The 10000-nt window shown below is 37.5% G+C and overlaps 3 non-coding genes and 32 pseudogenes across 3 annotated transcripts; all 35 read left to right on the top strand.

Annotated features, from left to right (window-relative positions):
- The first annotated feature begins 41 nt into the window (after window positions 1-41).
- On the top strand, window positions 42-160 carry LOC148469626 (5S ribosomal RNA; annotated as a pseudogene).
- A 116-nt stretch (window positions 161-276) lies between these two features.
- Window positions 277-396, top strand: LOC148469625 (5S ribosomal RNA; annotated as a pseudogene).
- A 116-nt stretch (window positions 397-512) lies between these two features.
- On the top strand, window positions 513-631 carry LOC148469624 (5S ribosomal RNA; annotated as a pseudogene).
- A 116-nt stretch (window positions 632-747) lies between these two features.
- Window positions 748-866, top strand: LOC148469623 (5S ribosomal RNA; annotated as a pseudogene).
- Window positions 867-982: 116 nt separating this feature from the next.
- On the top strand, window positions 983-1101 carry LOC148469622 (5S ribosomal RNA; annotated as a pseudogene).
- A 115-nt stretch (window positions 1102-1216) lies between these two features.
- On the top strand, window positions 1217-1335 carry LOC148469621 (5S ribosomal RNA; annotated as a pseudogene).
- Window positions 1336-1451: 116 nt separating this feature from the next.
- On the top strand, window positions 1452-1570 carry LOC148469620 (5S ribosomal RNA; annotated as a pseudogene).
- Window positions 1571-1686: 116 nt separating this feature from the next.
- LOC148469619 (5S ribosomal RNA) lies at window positions 1687-1805 on the top strand (annotated as a pseudogene).
- Window positions 1806-1921: 116 nt separating this feature from the next.
- Window positions 1922-2040, top strand: LOC148469618 (5S ribosomal RNA; annotated as a pseudogene).
- Window positions 2041-2391: 351 nt separating this feature from the next.
- LOC148469617 (5S ribosomal RNA) lies at window positions 2392-2510 on the top strand (annotated as a pseudogene).
- Window positions 2511-2626: 116 nt separating this feature from the next.
- On the top strand, window positions 2627-2745 carry LOC148469616 (5S ribosomal RNA; annotated as a pseudogene).
- Window positions 2746-2861: 116 nt separating this feature from the next.
- LOC148469615 (5S ribosomal RNA) lies at window positions 2862-2980 on the top strand (annotated as a pseudogene).
- A 116-nt stretch (window positions 2981-3096) lies between these two features.
- On the top strand, window positions 3097-3215 carry LOC148469614 (5S ribosomal RNA; annotated as a pseudogene).
- Window positions 3216-3331: 116 nt separating this feature from the next.
- Window positions 3332-3450, top strand: LOC148469613 (5S ribosomal RNA; annotated as a pseudogene).
- A 351-nt stretch (window positions 3451-3801) lies between these two features.
- LOC148469612 (5S ribosomal RNA) lies at window positions 3802-3920 on the top strand. The gene has a single exon (XR_015873957.1). It is a non-coding gene; the product is annotated as a 5S ribosomal RNA (ribosomal RNA).
- A 116-nt stretch (window positions 3921-4036) lies between these two features.
- LOC148469611 (5S ribosomal RNA) lies at window positions 4037-4155 on the top strand (annotated as a pseudogene).
- Window positions 4156-4505: 350 nt separating this feature from the next.
- On the top strand, window positions 4506-4624 carry LOC148469610 (5S ribosomal RNA; annotated as a pseudogene).
- Window positions 4625-4739: 115 nt separating this feature from the next.
- Window positions 4740-4858, top strand: LOC148469609 (5S ribosomal RNA; annotated as a pseudogene).
- A 115-nt stretch (window positions 4859-4973) lies between these two features.
- LOC148469608 (5S ribosomal RNA) lies at window positions 4974-5092 on the top strand (annotated as a pseudogene).
- Window positions 5093-5208: 116 nt separating this feature from the next.
- Window positions 5209-5327, top strand: LOC148469607 (5S ribosomal RNA; annotated as a pseudogene).
- Window positions 5328-5443: 116 nt separating this feature from the next.
- Window positions 5444-5562, top strand: LOC148469606 (5S ribosomal RNA; annotated as a pseudogene).
- A 350-nt stretch (window positions 5563-5912) lies between these two features.
- Window positions 5913-6031, top strand: LOC148469605 (5S ribosomal RNA; annotated as a pseudogene).
- Window positions 6032-6147: 116 nt separating this feature from the next.
- LOC148469604 (5S ribosomal RNA) lies at window positions 6148-6266 on the top strand (annotated as a pseudogene).
- Window positions 6267-6381: 115 nt separating this feature from the next.
- On the top strand, window positions 6382-6500 carry LOC148469603 (5S ribosomal RNA; annotated as a pseudogene).
- Window positions 6501-6616: 116 nt separating this feature from the next.
- LOC148469602 (5S ribosomal RNA) lies at window positions 6617-6735 on the top strand. Its single transcript, XR_015873401.1, has one exon. It is a non-coding gene; the product is annotated as a 5S ribosomal RNA (ribosomal RNA).
- Window positions 6736-7086: 351 nt separating this feature from the next.
- LOC148469601 (5S ribosomal RNA) lies at window positions 7087-7205 on the top strand (annotated as a pseudogene).
- Window positions 7206-7320: 115 nt separating this feature from the next.
- On the top strand, window positions 7321-7439 carry LOC148469600 (5S ribosomal RNA; annotated as a pseudogene).
- Window positions 7440-7789: 350 nt separating this feature from the next.
- On the top strand, window positions 7790-7908 carry LOC148469599 (5S ribosomal RNA; annotated as a pseudogene).
- Window positions 7909-8024: 116 nt separating this feature from the next.
- LOC148469598 (5S ribosomal RNA) lies at window positions 8025-8143 on the top strand (annotated as a pseudogene).
- Window positions 8144-8259: 116 nt separating this feature from the next.
- LOC148469597 (5S ribosomal RNA) lies at window positions 8260-8378 on the top strand (annotated as a pseudogene).
- A 115-nt stretch (window positions 8379-8493) lies between these two features.
- LOC148469596 (5S ribosomal RNA) lies at window positions 8494-8612 on the top strand (annotated as a pseudogene).
- A 116-nt stretch (window positions 8613-8728) lies between these two features.
- Window positions 8729-8847, top strand: LOC148469595 (5S ribosomal RNA; annotated as a pseudogene).
- A 116-nt stretch (window positions 8848-8963) lies between these two features.
- On the top strand, window positions 8964-9082 carry LOC148469594 (5S ribosomal RNA). The gene has a single exon (XR_015873424.1). It is a non-coding gene; the product is annotated as a 5S ribosomal RNA (ribosomal RNA).
- A 342-nt stretch (window positions 9083-9424) lies between these two features.
- Window positions 9425-9543, top strand: LOC148469593 (5S ribosomal RNA; annotated as a pseudogene).
- A 116-nt stretch (window positions 9544-9659) lies between these two features.
- LOC148469592 (5S ribosomal RNA) lies at window positions 9660-9778 on the top strand (annotated as a pseudogene).
- The last annotated feature ends 222 nt before the right edge of the window (window positions 9779-10000 follow it).

The following is a 10000-nucleotide window of genomic DNA, read 5'->3' as shown; positions in this document are numbered from 1 at the left end:
AGTTAAGAAGTAAAAGAGGTCTAAAGTTAATATTATTGAGCACCTGCAGCCAAACCACGCTGGACATGCCCAATCTCATCTGATCTTGGAAGCTATGCAGTGTTGGGCCTGGTTAGTACATGGATGGGAGTCCACCCAGGAATCCCAGGTGCTGTAGGTAATTTTATATAGCCATAACATTCTTTTCTATTACATTTTATATTTAATTTTTTCAACTTATCAATGAATTTACTTGAGTTAAGAAGTAATAGAGGTCTAAATTTAATGCTTTTGAGCACCTACAGCCAAACCACACTGGACATGCCCAGTCTCGTCTGATCTTGGAAGCTATGCAGTGTTGGGCCTGGTTTGTACTTCGATGGGAGACCACCTTGGAATACAAGGATGCTGTATGTAATTTTAAACAGCCAAAACATTCTTTTCTATTACATTTTACATTTAATTTTTTCAACTTATCAATGAATTTACTTGAGTTAAGAAGTAAAAGAGGTCTAACGTTAATGTTTTTGAGCACCTACAGCCAAACCACACTGGACATGCCCAATCTCGTCTGATCTTGGAAGCTATGCAGTGTTTGGCCTGGTTAGTACTTGGATGGGAGACCACCTGGAAATAGCAGGTGCTGTAGGTCATTTTATACTGCCATAACTTTCTTTTCTATTACATTTTACATTTAATTTTTTCAACTTATCAATGAATTTACTTGAGTAAAGAAGTAAAAGAGGTCTAAAGTTAATGCTTTTGAGCTCTTTCAGCCAAACCACACTGGACATGCCCAATCTCATCTGATCTTGGAAGCTATGCAGTGTTTGGCCTGGTTAGTACTTGGATGGGAGACCACCTGGGAATACCAGGTGCTGTAGGTAATTTTATACTGCAATAACATTCTTTTCTATTACATTTTACATTTAATTTTTTCAACTTATCAATGAATTTACTTGAGTTAAGAAGTAACAGAGGTCTAAAGTTAATGTTTTTGAGCACCTACAACCAAACCACACTGGACATGCCCAATCTCGTCTGATCTTGGAAGCTATGCAGTGTTGGGCCTGGTTAGTACTTGGATGGGAGACCACCTCGGAATACCAGGAGCTGTAGGTCATTTTATACTGCCATAACATTCTTTTCTATTACCTTTCACATTTAATTTTTCAACTTATCATTGACTTTACTTGAGTTAAGAAGTAAAAGAGGTCTAAAGTTAATGTTTTTGAGCACCTTCAGGCATACCACAGTGGAAATCCCCAATCTCGTCTGATCTTGGAAGCTATGCAGTGTTTGGCCTGGTTAGTACTTGGATGGGAGACCACCTGGGAATACCAGGTGCTGTAGGTAATTTTATACTGCCATAACATTCTTTTCTATTACATTTTACATTTAATTTTTTCAACTTATCAATGAATTTACTTGAGTTAAGAAGTAAAAGAGGTCTAAAGTTAATGTTTTTGAGCACCTACAGCCAAACCACACTGGACATGCCCAATCTCGTCTGATCTTGGAAGCTATGCAGTGTTGGGACTGGTTAGTTCTTGGATGGGAGACTACCTAGGAATCCCAGGTGCTGTAGGTAATTTTAGACTGCCATAACATTCTTTTCTATTACATTTTACATTTAATTTTTTCAACTTATCAATGAATTTACTTGAGTTAAGAAGTAATAGAGGTCTAAAGTTAATGCTTTTGAGCACCTACAGCCAAACCACACTGGACATGCCCAATCTCGTCTGATCTTGGAAACTATGCAGTGTTTGGCCTGGTTAGTACTTGGACGGGAGACCACCTGGGAATACCAGGTGCTGTAGGTAATTTTATATAGCCATAACATTCTTTTCTATTACATTTTACATTTAATTTTTTCAACTTATCAATGAATTTACTTGTGTTAAGAAGTAATAGCGGTCTAAATTTAATGCTTTTGAGCACCTACAGCCAAACCACCCTGGACATGCCCAATCTCGTCTGATCTTGGAAGCTATGCAGTGTTGGGCCTGGTTAGTACTTGGATGGGAGACCACCTGGAAATACCAGGAGCTGTAGGTAATTTTATACTGCCATAAAATTCTTTTCTATTTCATTTTACATTTAGTTTTTTTAACTTATCAATGAATTTACTTGAGTTAAGAAGTAATAGAGGTCTAAAGTTAATATTTTTCAGCACCTATAGCCAAACCACACTGGACACGGCCAATGTTGTCTGATCTTGGAAGCTATGCAGTGTTGGGCAATGTTAGTACTTGGATGGGAGACCACCTGGGAATACCAGGTGCTGAAGGCAATTTTATATAGCCATAACATTCTTTTCTATTACATATTAAATTACATATTTTCAACTTATCAATGAATTTACTTGAGTTAAGAAGTAAATGAGGTCTAAAGTTAATGCTTTTGAGCACCTACAGCCAAACCACACCGGACATGCCCAATCTCGTCTGATATTGGAAGCTCTGCAGTGTTGGGCCTCGTTAGTACTTGGATGGGAGACCACCTGGGAATACCAGGTGCTGTAGGTAATTTTATATAGCCATAACATTCTTTTCTATTACATTTTACATTTAATTTTTTCAACTTATCAATGAACTTACTTGAGTTAAAAAGTAATAGAGGTCTAAAGTTAATGTTTTTGTGCACCTACATCCAATCCTCACTGGACATGCCCAATCTCGTCTGATCTTGGAAGCTATACAGTGTTGGGCCTGGTAAGTACTTGGATGGGATACCACCTGGGAATACCATGTGCAGTAGGTAATTTTATACTGCCATAACATTCTTTTCTATTACATTTTACATTTAATTTTTTCAACTTATCAATGAATTTACTTGAGTTAAGAAGTAAAAGAGGTCTAAAGTTAATTTATTTGAGGGCCTAAAGCCAAACCACACTGGACATGCCCAATCTCGTCTGATCTTGGACGCTATGCAGTGTTGGGCATGGTTAGTACTTGGATGGGAGACCACCTGGGAATACCAGGTGCAATAGGTAATTTTATACTGCCATAACATTCTTTTCTATTTCATTTTACATTTAATTTTTTCAACTTATCAATGAACTTACTTGAGTTAAGAAGTAAAAGTGGTCTACAGTTAATGTTTTTGAGCACCAACAGCCAAACCACACTGGACATGCCCAATCTCCTCTGATCTTGGAAGCTATGCAGTGTTGGGCCTGGTTAGTATGTGGGTGGGAGACCACCTGGGAATACCAGGTGCTGTAGGTAATTTTATACAGCCAAAACATTCTTTTCTATTACATTTTACATTTTATTTTTTCAACTTATCAATGAATTTACTTCAGTTAAGAAGTAAAAGAGGTCTAAAGTTAATGTTTTTGAGCACCTACAGCCAAAGCACATTGGACAATAACAATCTCATCTGATCTTGGAAGCTATGCAGTGTTGGGCCTGGTTAGTACTTGGATGGGAGACCACCTGGGAATACCAGATGCTGTAGGTAATTTTATACTGCCATAACATTCTTTTCTATTACATTTTACATTTAATTTTTTCAACTTATCAATGAATTTACTTGAGTTAAGAAGTAAAAGAGGTCTAAATTTAATGTTTTTGAGCGCCTACAGCCAAACCACACTGGACATGCCCAATCTCGTCTGATCTTGGACGCTATGCCGTGTTGGGCCTGGTAAGTACTTGGATGGGAGAACACCTGGGAATACCAGCTGCTGTACATCATTTTATACTGATATCAAATTCTTTTCTATTACATTTTACATTTAATTTTTTCAACTTATCAATGAATTTACTTGAGTTAAGAAGTAATAGAGGTCTAAAGTTAATGCTTTTGAGCATCTACAGCCAAACCACACTGGACATGCCCAATCTCATCTGATCTTGGAAGCTATGCAGTGTTGGGCCTGGTTAGTACTTGGATGGGAGACCACCTGGGAATTCCAGGTGCTGTAGGTAATTTTATACTGCCATAACATTCTTTTCTATTACATTTTACATTTAATTTTTTCAACTTATCAATGAATTTACTTGAGTTAAGAAGTAATAGAGGTCTAAAGTTAATGGTATTGGGCACCTACAGCCAAACCACACTGGACATGCCCAATATCATCTGATCTTGGAAGCTATGCAGTGTTGGGCATGGTTAGAACTTGGATGGGAGACCACCTGGGATTACCAGGTGCTGTAGGTAACTTTATACTGCCATAACATTCTTTTCTATTACATTTTACATTTCATTTTTCAACTTAGCATTGAATTTACTTGAGTTAAGAAGTAAAAGAGGTCTAAAGTTAATGTTATTGAGCACCTACAGCCAAACCACACTGGACATGCCAAATCTTGTCTGATCTTGGAAGCTATGCAGTGTTGGGCCTGGTTTGTACTTGGATGGGAGACCACCTGGGAATACCAGTACCTGTTGGAAATTTTATACAGCCAAAACATTCTTTTCTATTACATTTTACATTTAATATTTTCAACTTATCAATGAATTTACTTGAGTGAAGAAGTAAAAGAGGTCTAAAGTTAATGTTTTTGAGCACCTACAGCCAAACCACACTGGACATGCCCAATCTTGTTTGATCTTGGAAGCTATGCAGTGTTGGGCCTGGTTAGTACTTGGATGGGAGACCACCTGTGAATACCAGGTGCTGTATGTAATTTTATACTGCCATAACATTCTTTTCTATTACATTTTACATTTAATTTTTTCAGCTTATCAATGAATTTACTTGAGTTAAGAAGTAATAGAGGTCTAAAGTTAAGGCTTTGGGCACCTACAGCCAAACCACACTGGAAATGCCCAATCTCGTCTGATCTTGGAAGCTATGCAGTGTTGGGCCTGGTTAGTACTTCGATGGGAGACGACCTGGGAATACCAGGAGCTGTAGGTAATTTTATACTGCCAAAACATTCTTTTCTATTACATTTTACATTTCATTTTTCAACTTATCATTGAATTTACTTGAGTTAAGAAGTAAAAGAGGTCTAAAGTTATTGCTTTTGAGCACTTACAGCCAAACCACACTGGACATACCCAATCTTGTCTGATCTTGGAAGCTATGCATTTTTGGGCCTGGTTAGTACTTGGATGGGAGACCACCTGGGAATACCAGGTGCTGTAGGTATTTTTATGCAGCCATAACATTCTTTTCTATTACATTTTACATTTAATTTTTTCAACTTATTAATTAATTTACTTGAGTTAAGAAGTAATAGAGGTCTAAAGTTAATGCTTTTGAGCACCTACAGCCAAACCACACTGGACATGCCCAATCTTGTTTGATCTTGGAAGCTTTGCAGTGTTGGGCCTGGTTAGTACTTGGACTGGAGACCACCTGGGAATACCAGGTGCTGTAGGTAATTTTATATAGTCATAACATTCTTTTCTATTACATTTTACATTACATTTTTTCAACTTATCAATGAATTAACTTGAGTTAAGAAGTAAAAGAGGTCTAAAGTTAATGTTTTTGAGCACCTACAATCAAACCACACTGGACATTCCCAATCTCGTCTGATCTAGAAAGCTATGCAGTGTTGGGCCTGGTTAGTACTTGAATGGGAGACCACCTGGGAGTGCCAGGTGCTGTAGGTAATTTTATACTGCCTTAACATTCTTTTCTATTACATTTTACATTTCATTTTTCAACTAATCATTGAATTTACTTGAGTTAAGAAGTAAAAAAGGTCTAAAGTTAATGTTTTTGAGCACCTACAGCCAAACCACACTGGACATGCCCAATCTCGTCTGATCTTGTAAGCTTTGCTGTGTTGGGCCTGGTTTGTTCTTGGATGGGAGACCACCTGAGAATACCAGTTGCTGTAGGAAATTTTATACAGCCAAAACATTCTTTTCTATTACATTTTACATTTAATTTTTTCATCTTATCAATGAATTTACTTGAGTTTAGAAGTAACAGAGGTCTAAAGTTAATGTTTTTGAGCACCTACAGCCAAACCACACTGGACATGCCCAATCTCGTCTGATCTTGAAAGCTAGGCAGTGTTGGGCCAGGTTAGTACTTGGATGGGAGACCACCTGGGAATGCCAGGTGCTGTAGGAAATTTTATTCTGCCATAACATTCTTTTCTATTACATTTTACATTTAATTTTTTCAACTTATCAATGAATTTACTTGAGTTAAGAAGTAAAAGAGGTCTAAAGTTAATGTTTTTGAGCACCTACAGCCAAACCACACTGGACATGCCCAATCTCGTCTGATCTTGGAAGCTATGCAGTGTTGGGCCTGGTTAGTACTTGGATGGGAGACCACCTGGAAATACCAGGAGCTGTAGGTAACTTTATACTGCCATAACATTCTTTTCTATTACATTTTACATTTCATTTTTCAACTTATCATTGAATTTACTTGAGTTAAGAAGTAAAAGAGGTCTAAAGTTAATGGTTTTGAGCACCTAAAGCCAAACCACACTGGACATGCCCAATCTTGTCTGATCTTGGAAGCTATGCAGTGTTGAGCCTGGTTAGTACTTGGATGGGAGACCACCTGGGAATACCAGGTGCTGTACGTAATTTTATGCAGCCATAACATTCTTTTCTATTACATTTTACATTTAATTTTTTCAACTTATCAATGAATTTACTTGAGTTAAGAAGTAACAGAGGTCTAAAGTTAATGTTTTTGAGCACCTACAGCCAAACCACACTGGACATGCCCAATCTCGTCTGATCTTGGAAGCTATGCAGTGTTGGGCCTGGTTAGTACTTGGATGGGAGACCCCCTGGGAATACCAGGTGCTGTAGGTAATTTTATACTGCCACAACATTCTTTTCTATTACATTTTACATTTAATTTTTTCAACTTTTCAATGAATTTACTTGAGTTAAGAAGTAATAGAGGTCAAAATTTAATGCTTTTGAGCACCTACAGCCAAACCACACTGGACATGTCCAATCTCATCTGATCTTGTAAGCTTTGCTGTGTTGGGCCTGGTTTGTACTTGGATGGGAGACCACCTGGGAATACCAGTACCTGTTGGAAATTTTATACAGCCAAAACATTCTTTTCTATTACATTTTACATTTAATATTTTCAACTTATCAATGAATTTACTTGAGTGAAGAAGTAAAACAGGTCTAAAGTTAATGTTTTTAAGCATCTACAGCCAAACCACACTGGACATGCCCAATCTTGTTTGATCTTGGAAGCTATGCAGTGTTTGGCCTGGTTAGTACTTGGATGGGAGACCACCTGGGAATACCAGGTGCTGTATGTAATTTTATACTACCATAACATTCTTTTCTATTACATTTTACATTTAATTTTTTCAGCTTATCAATGAATTTACTTGAGTTAAGAAGTAATAGAGGTCTAAAGTTAAGGCTTTGGGCACCTACAGCCAAACCACACTGGAAATGTCCAATCTCGTCTGGTCTTGGAAGCTATGCAGTGTTGGGCCTGGTTAGTACTTCGATGGAAGACGACCTGGGAATACCAGGAGCTGTAGGTAATTTTATACTGCCATAACATTATTTTCTATTACATTTTACATTTAATTTTTTCAACTTATCAATGAATTTACTTGAGATAAGAAGTAATAGAGGTCTAAAGTTAATGTTTTTGAGCACCTACAGCCAAACCACACTGGACATGCCGAATCTCGTCTGATTTTGGAAGCTATGCTGTGCTGGGCCTGGTTAGTACATGGATGGGAGAACACCTGGGAATACCAGGTGCAATAGGTAATTTTATACTGCCATAACAATCTTTTCTATTACATTTTACATTTCATTTTTCAACTAATCATTGAATTTACTTGAGTTAAGAAGTAAAAGAGGTCTAAAGTTAATGTTTTTGAGCACCTACAGCCAAACCACACTGGACATGCCCAATCTCGTCTGATCTTGGAAGCTATGCAGTGTTGGGCCTGGTTAGTACTTGGATGGGAGACCACCTGGGAATGCCAGGTGCTGTAGGTAATTTTATGCAGCCATAACATTCTTTTCTATTACATTTTACTTTTAATTTTTTCAACTTATCAATGAATTTACTTGAGTTAAGAAGTAAAAGAGGTCTAAAGTTAATGTTTTTGAGCACCTACAGTCAAACCACAGAGGACATGCCCAATCTCATCTGATCTTGGAAGCTATGCAGTGTTGGGCCTGGTTAGTTCTTGGATGGGAGACCACCTAGGAATACCAGGTGCTGTAGGCAATTTTATACTGCCATGATATTCTTTTCTATTACATTTTACATTTAATTTTTTCAACTTATCAATGAATTTACTTGAGTTAAGAAGTAAAAGAGGTCTAAAGTTAATGTTTTTGAGCACCTACAGCCAAACCACGCTGGACTTGCCCAATCTCATCTGATCTTGGAAACTATGCAGTGTTGGGCCTGGTTAGTACTTGGATGGGAGACCACCTGGGAATACCAGGAGCTGTAGATAATTTTATACTGCCATAACATTCTTTTCTATTACATTTTACATTTCATTTTTCAAATAATCATTGAATTTACTTGGGTTAAGAAGTAAAAGAGGTCTAAAGTTAATATTTTTGAGCACATACAGCCAAACCACATTGGACATGCACAATCTCGTCTGAACTTGGAAGCTAAGCAGTGTTGGGCCTGGTTAGTACTTGGATGGGAGACCACCTGGGAATACCTGGTGCTGTAGGTAATATTATACTGCCATAACATTCTTTTCTATTACATTTTACATTTAATTTTTTCAACTTATCAATGAATTTACTTGAGTTAAGAAGTAAAAGAGGTCTAAGGTTAACGTATTTGAGCACCTACAGCCAAACCACACTGGACATACCCAATCTCATCTGATCTTGGAAGCAATGCATTGTTGGGCCTGGTTAGTACTTGGATGGGAGACCACCTTGGAATCCCAGGTGCTGTAGGTAATTTTTTACTGCCATAACAGTCTTTTCTATTACATTTTACATTTAATTTTTTCAACTTATCAATGAATTTACTTGAGTTTAGAAGTAGTAGAGGTCTAAAGTTAATGCATTTGAGCACCTACAGCCAAACCACACTGGACATGCCCAATCTCGTTTGATCTTGGAAACTATGCAGTGTTGGGCCTGGTTAGTACTTGGATGGGAGACCACCTGGGAATACCAGGTGCTGTAGGTAATTTTATATAGCCATAACATTCTTTTCTATTACATTTTACATTACATTTTTTCAACTTATCAATGAATTTACTTGAGTTAAGAAGTAAAAGAGGTCTAAAGTTAATGTGTTTGAGCACCTACAGTCAAACCACACTGGTTATGCCCAATCTCGTCTGATCTTGAAAGCTATGCAGTGTTGGGCCTGGTTAGTATTTGGATGGGAGACCACCTGGGAATGCCAGGTAATTTTATACTGCCATAACATTCTTTTCTATTACATTTTACATTTAATTTTTTCAACTTATCAATGAATTTACTTGAGTTAAGAAGTAAAAGAGGTCTAAAGTTAATATTTTTGAGCACCTACAGCCAAACCACACTGAACATGCCCAATCTTGTCTGATCTTGGAAGCTATGCAGTGTTGGGCCTGGTTAGTACTCGGATGGGAGACCCCATGGGAATACCCGGTGCTGTAGGTAATTTTATATAGCCATAACATTCTTTTCTATTACATTTTACAATACATTTTTTCATCTTATCAATGAATTTACTTGAGTTAAGAAGTAAAAGAGGTCTAAAGTTAATGTTTTTGAGCACCTACAGTGAAAACACACTGGACATGCCCAATCTCGTCTGATCTTGGAAGCTATGCAGTGTTGGGCCTGGTTAGTACATGAATGGGAGACCCCCTGGGAATACCAGGTGCTGTAGGTAATTTTATACTGCCATAACATTCTTTTCTTTTACATTTTACATTTAATTTTTTCAACTTATCAATGAATTTACTTGAGTTAAGAAGTAATAGAGGTGTAAATTTAATGCTTTTGAGCACCTACAGCCAAACCACACTGGACATGCCCAATCTCGTCTGATCTTGTAAGCCTTGCTGTGTTGGGCCTGGTTTGTACTTGGATGGGAGACCACCTGGGAATACCA

This window comes from Taudactylus pleione, unplaced genomic scaffold (genome assembly GCF_031769625.1).
Source record: "Taudactylus pleione unplaced genomic scaffold, aTauple2 ptg000967l, whole genome shotgun sequence".
NCBI lineage: Eukaryota > Metazoa > Chordata > Amphibia > Anura > Myobatrachidae > Taudactylus > Taudactylus pleione.
The sequence above is the reverse complement of the archived record's forward strand: the minus strand, read 5'-3'. Positions and strand labels throughout refer to the sequence as shown.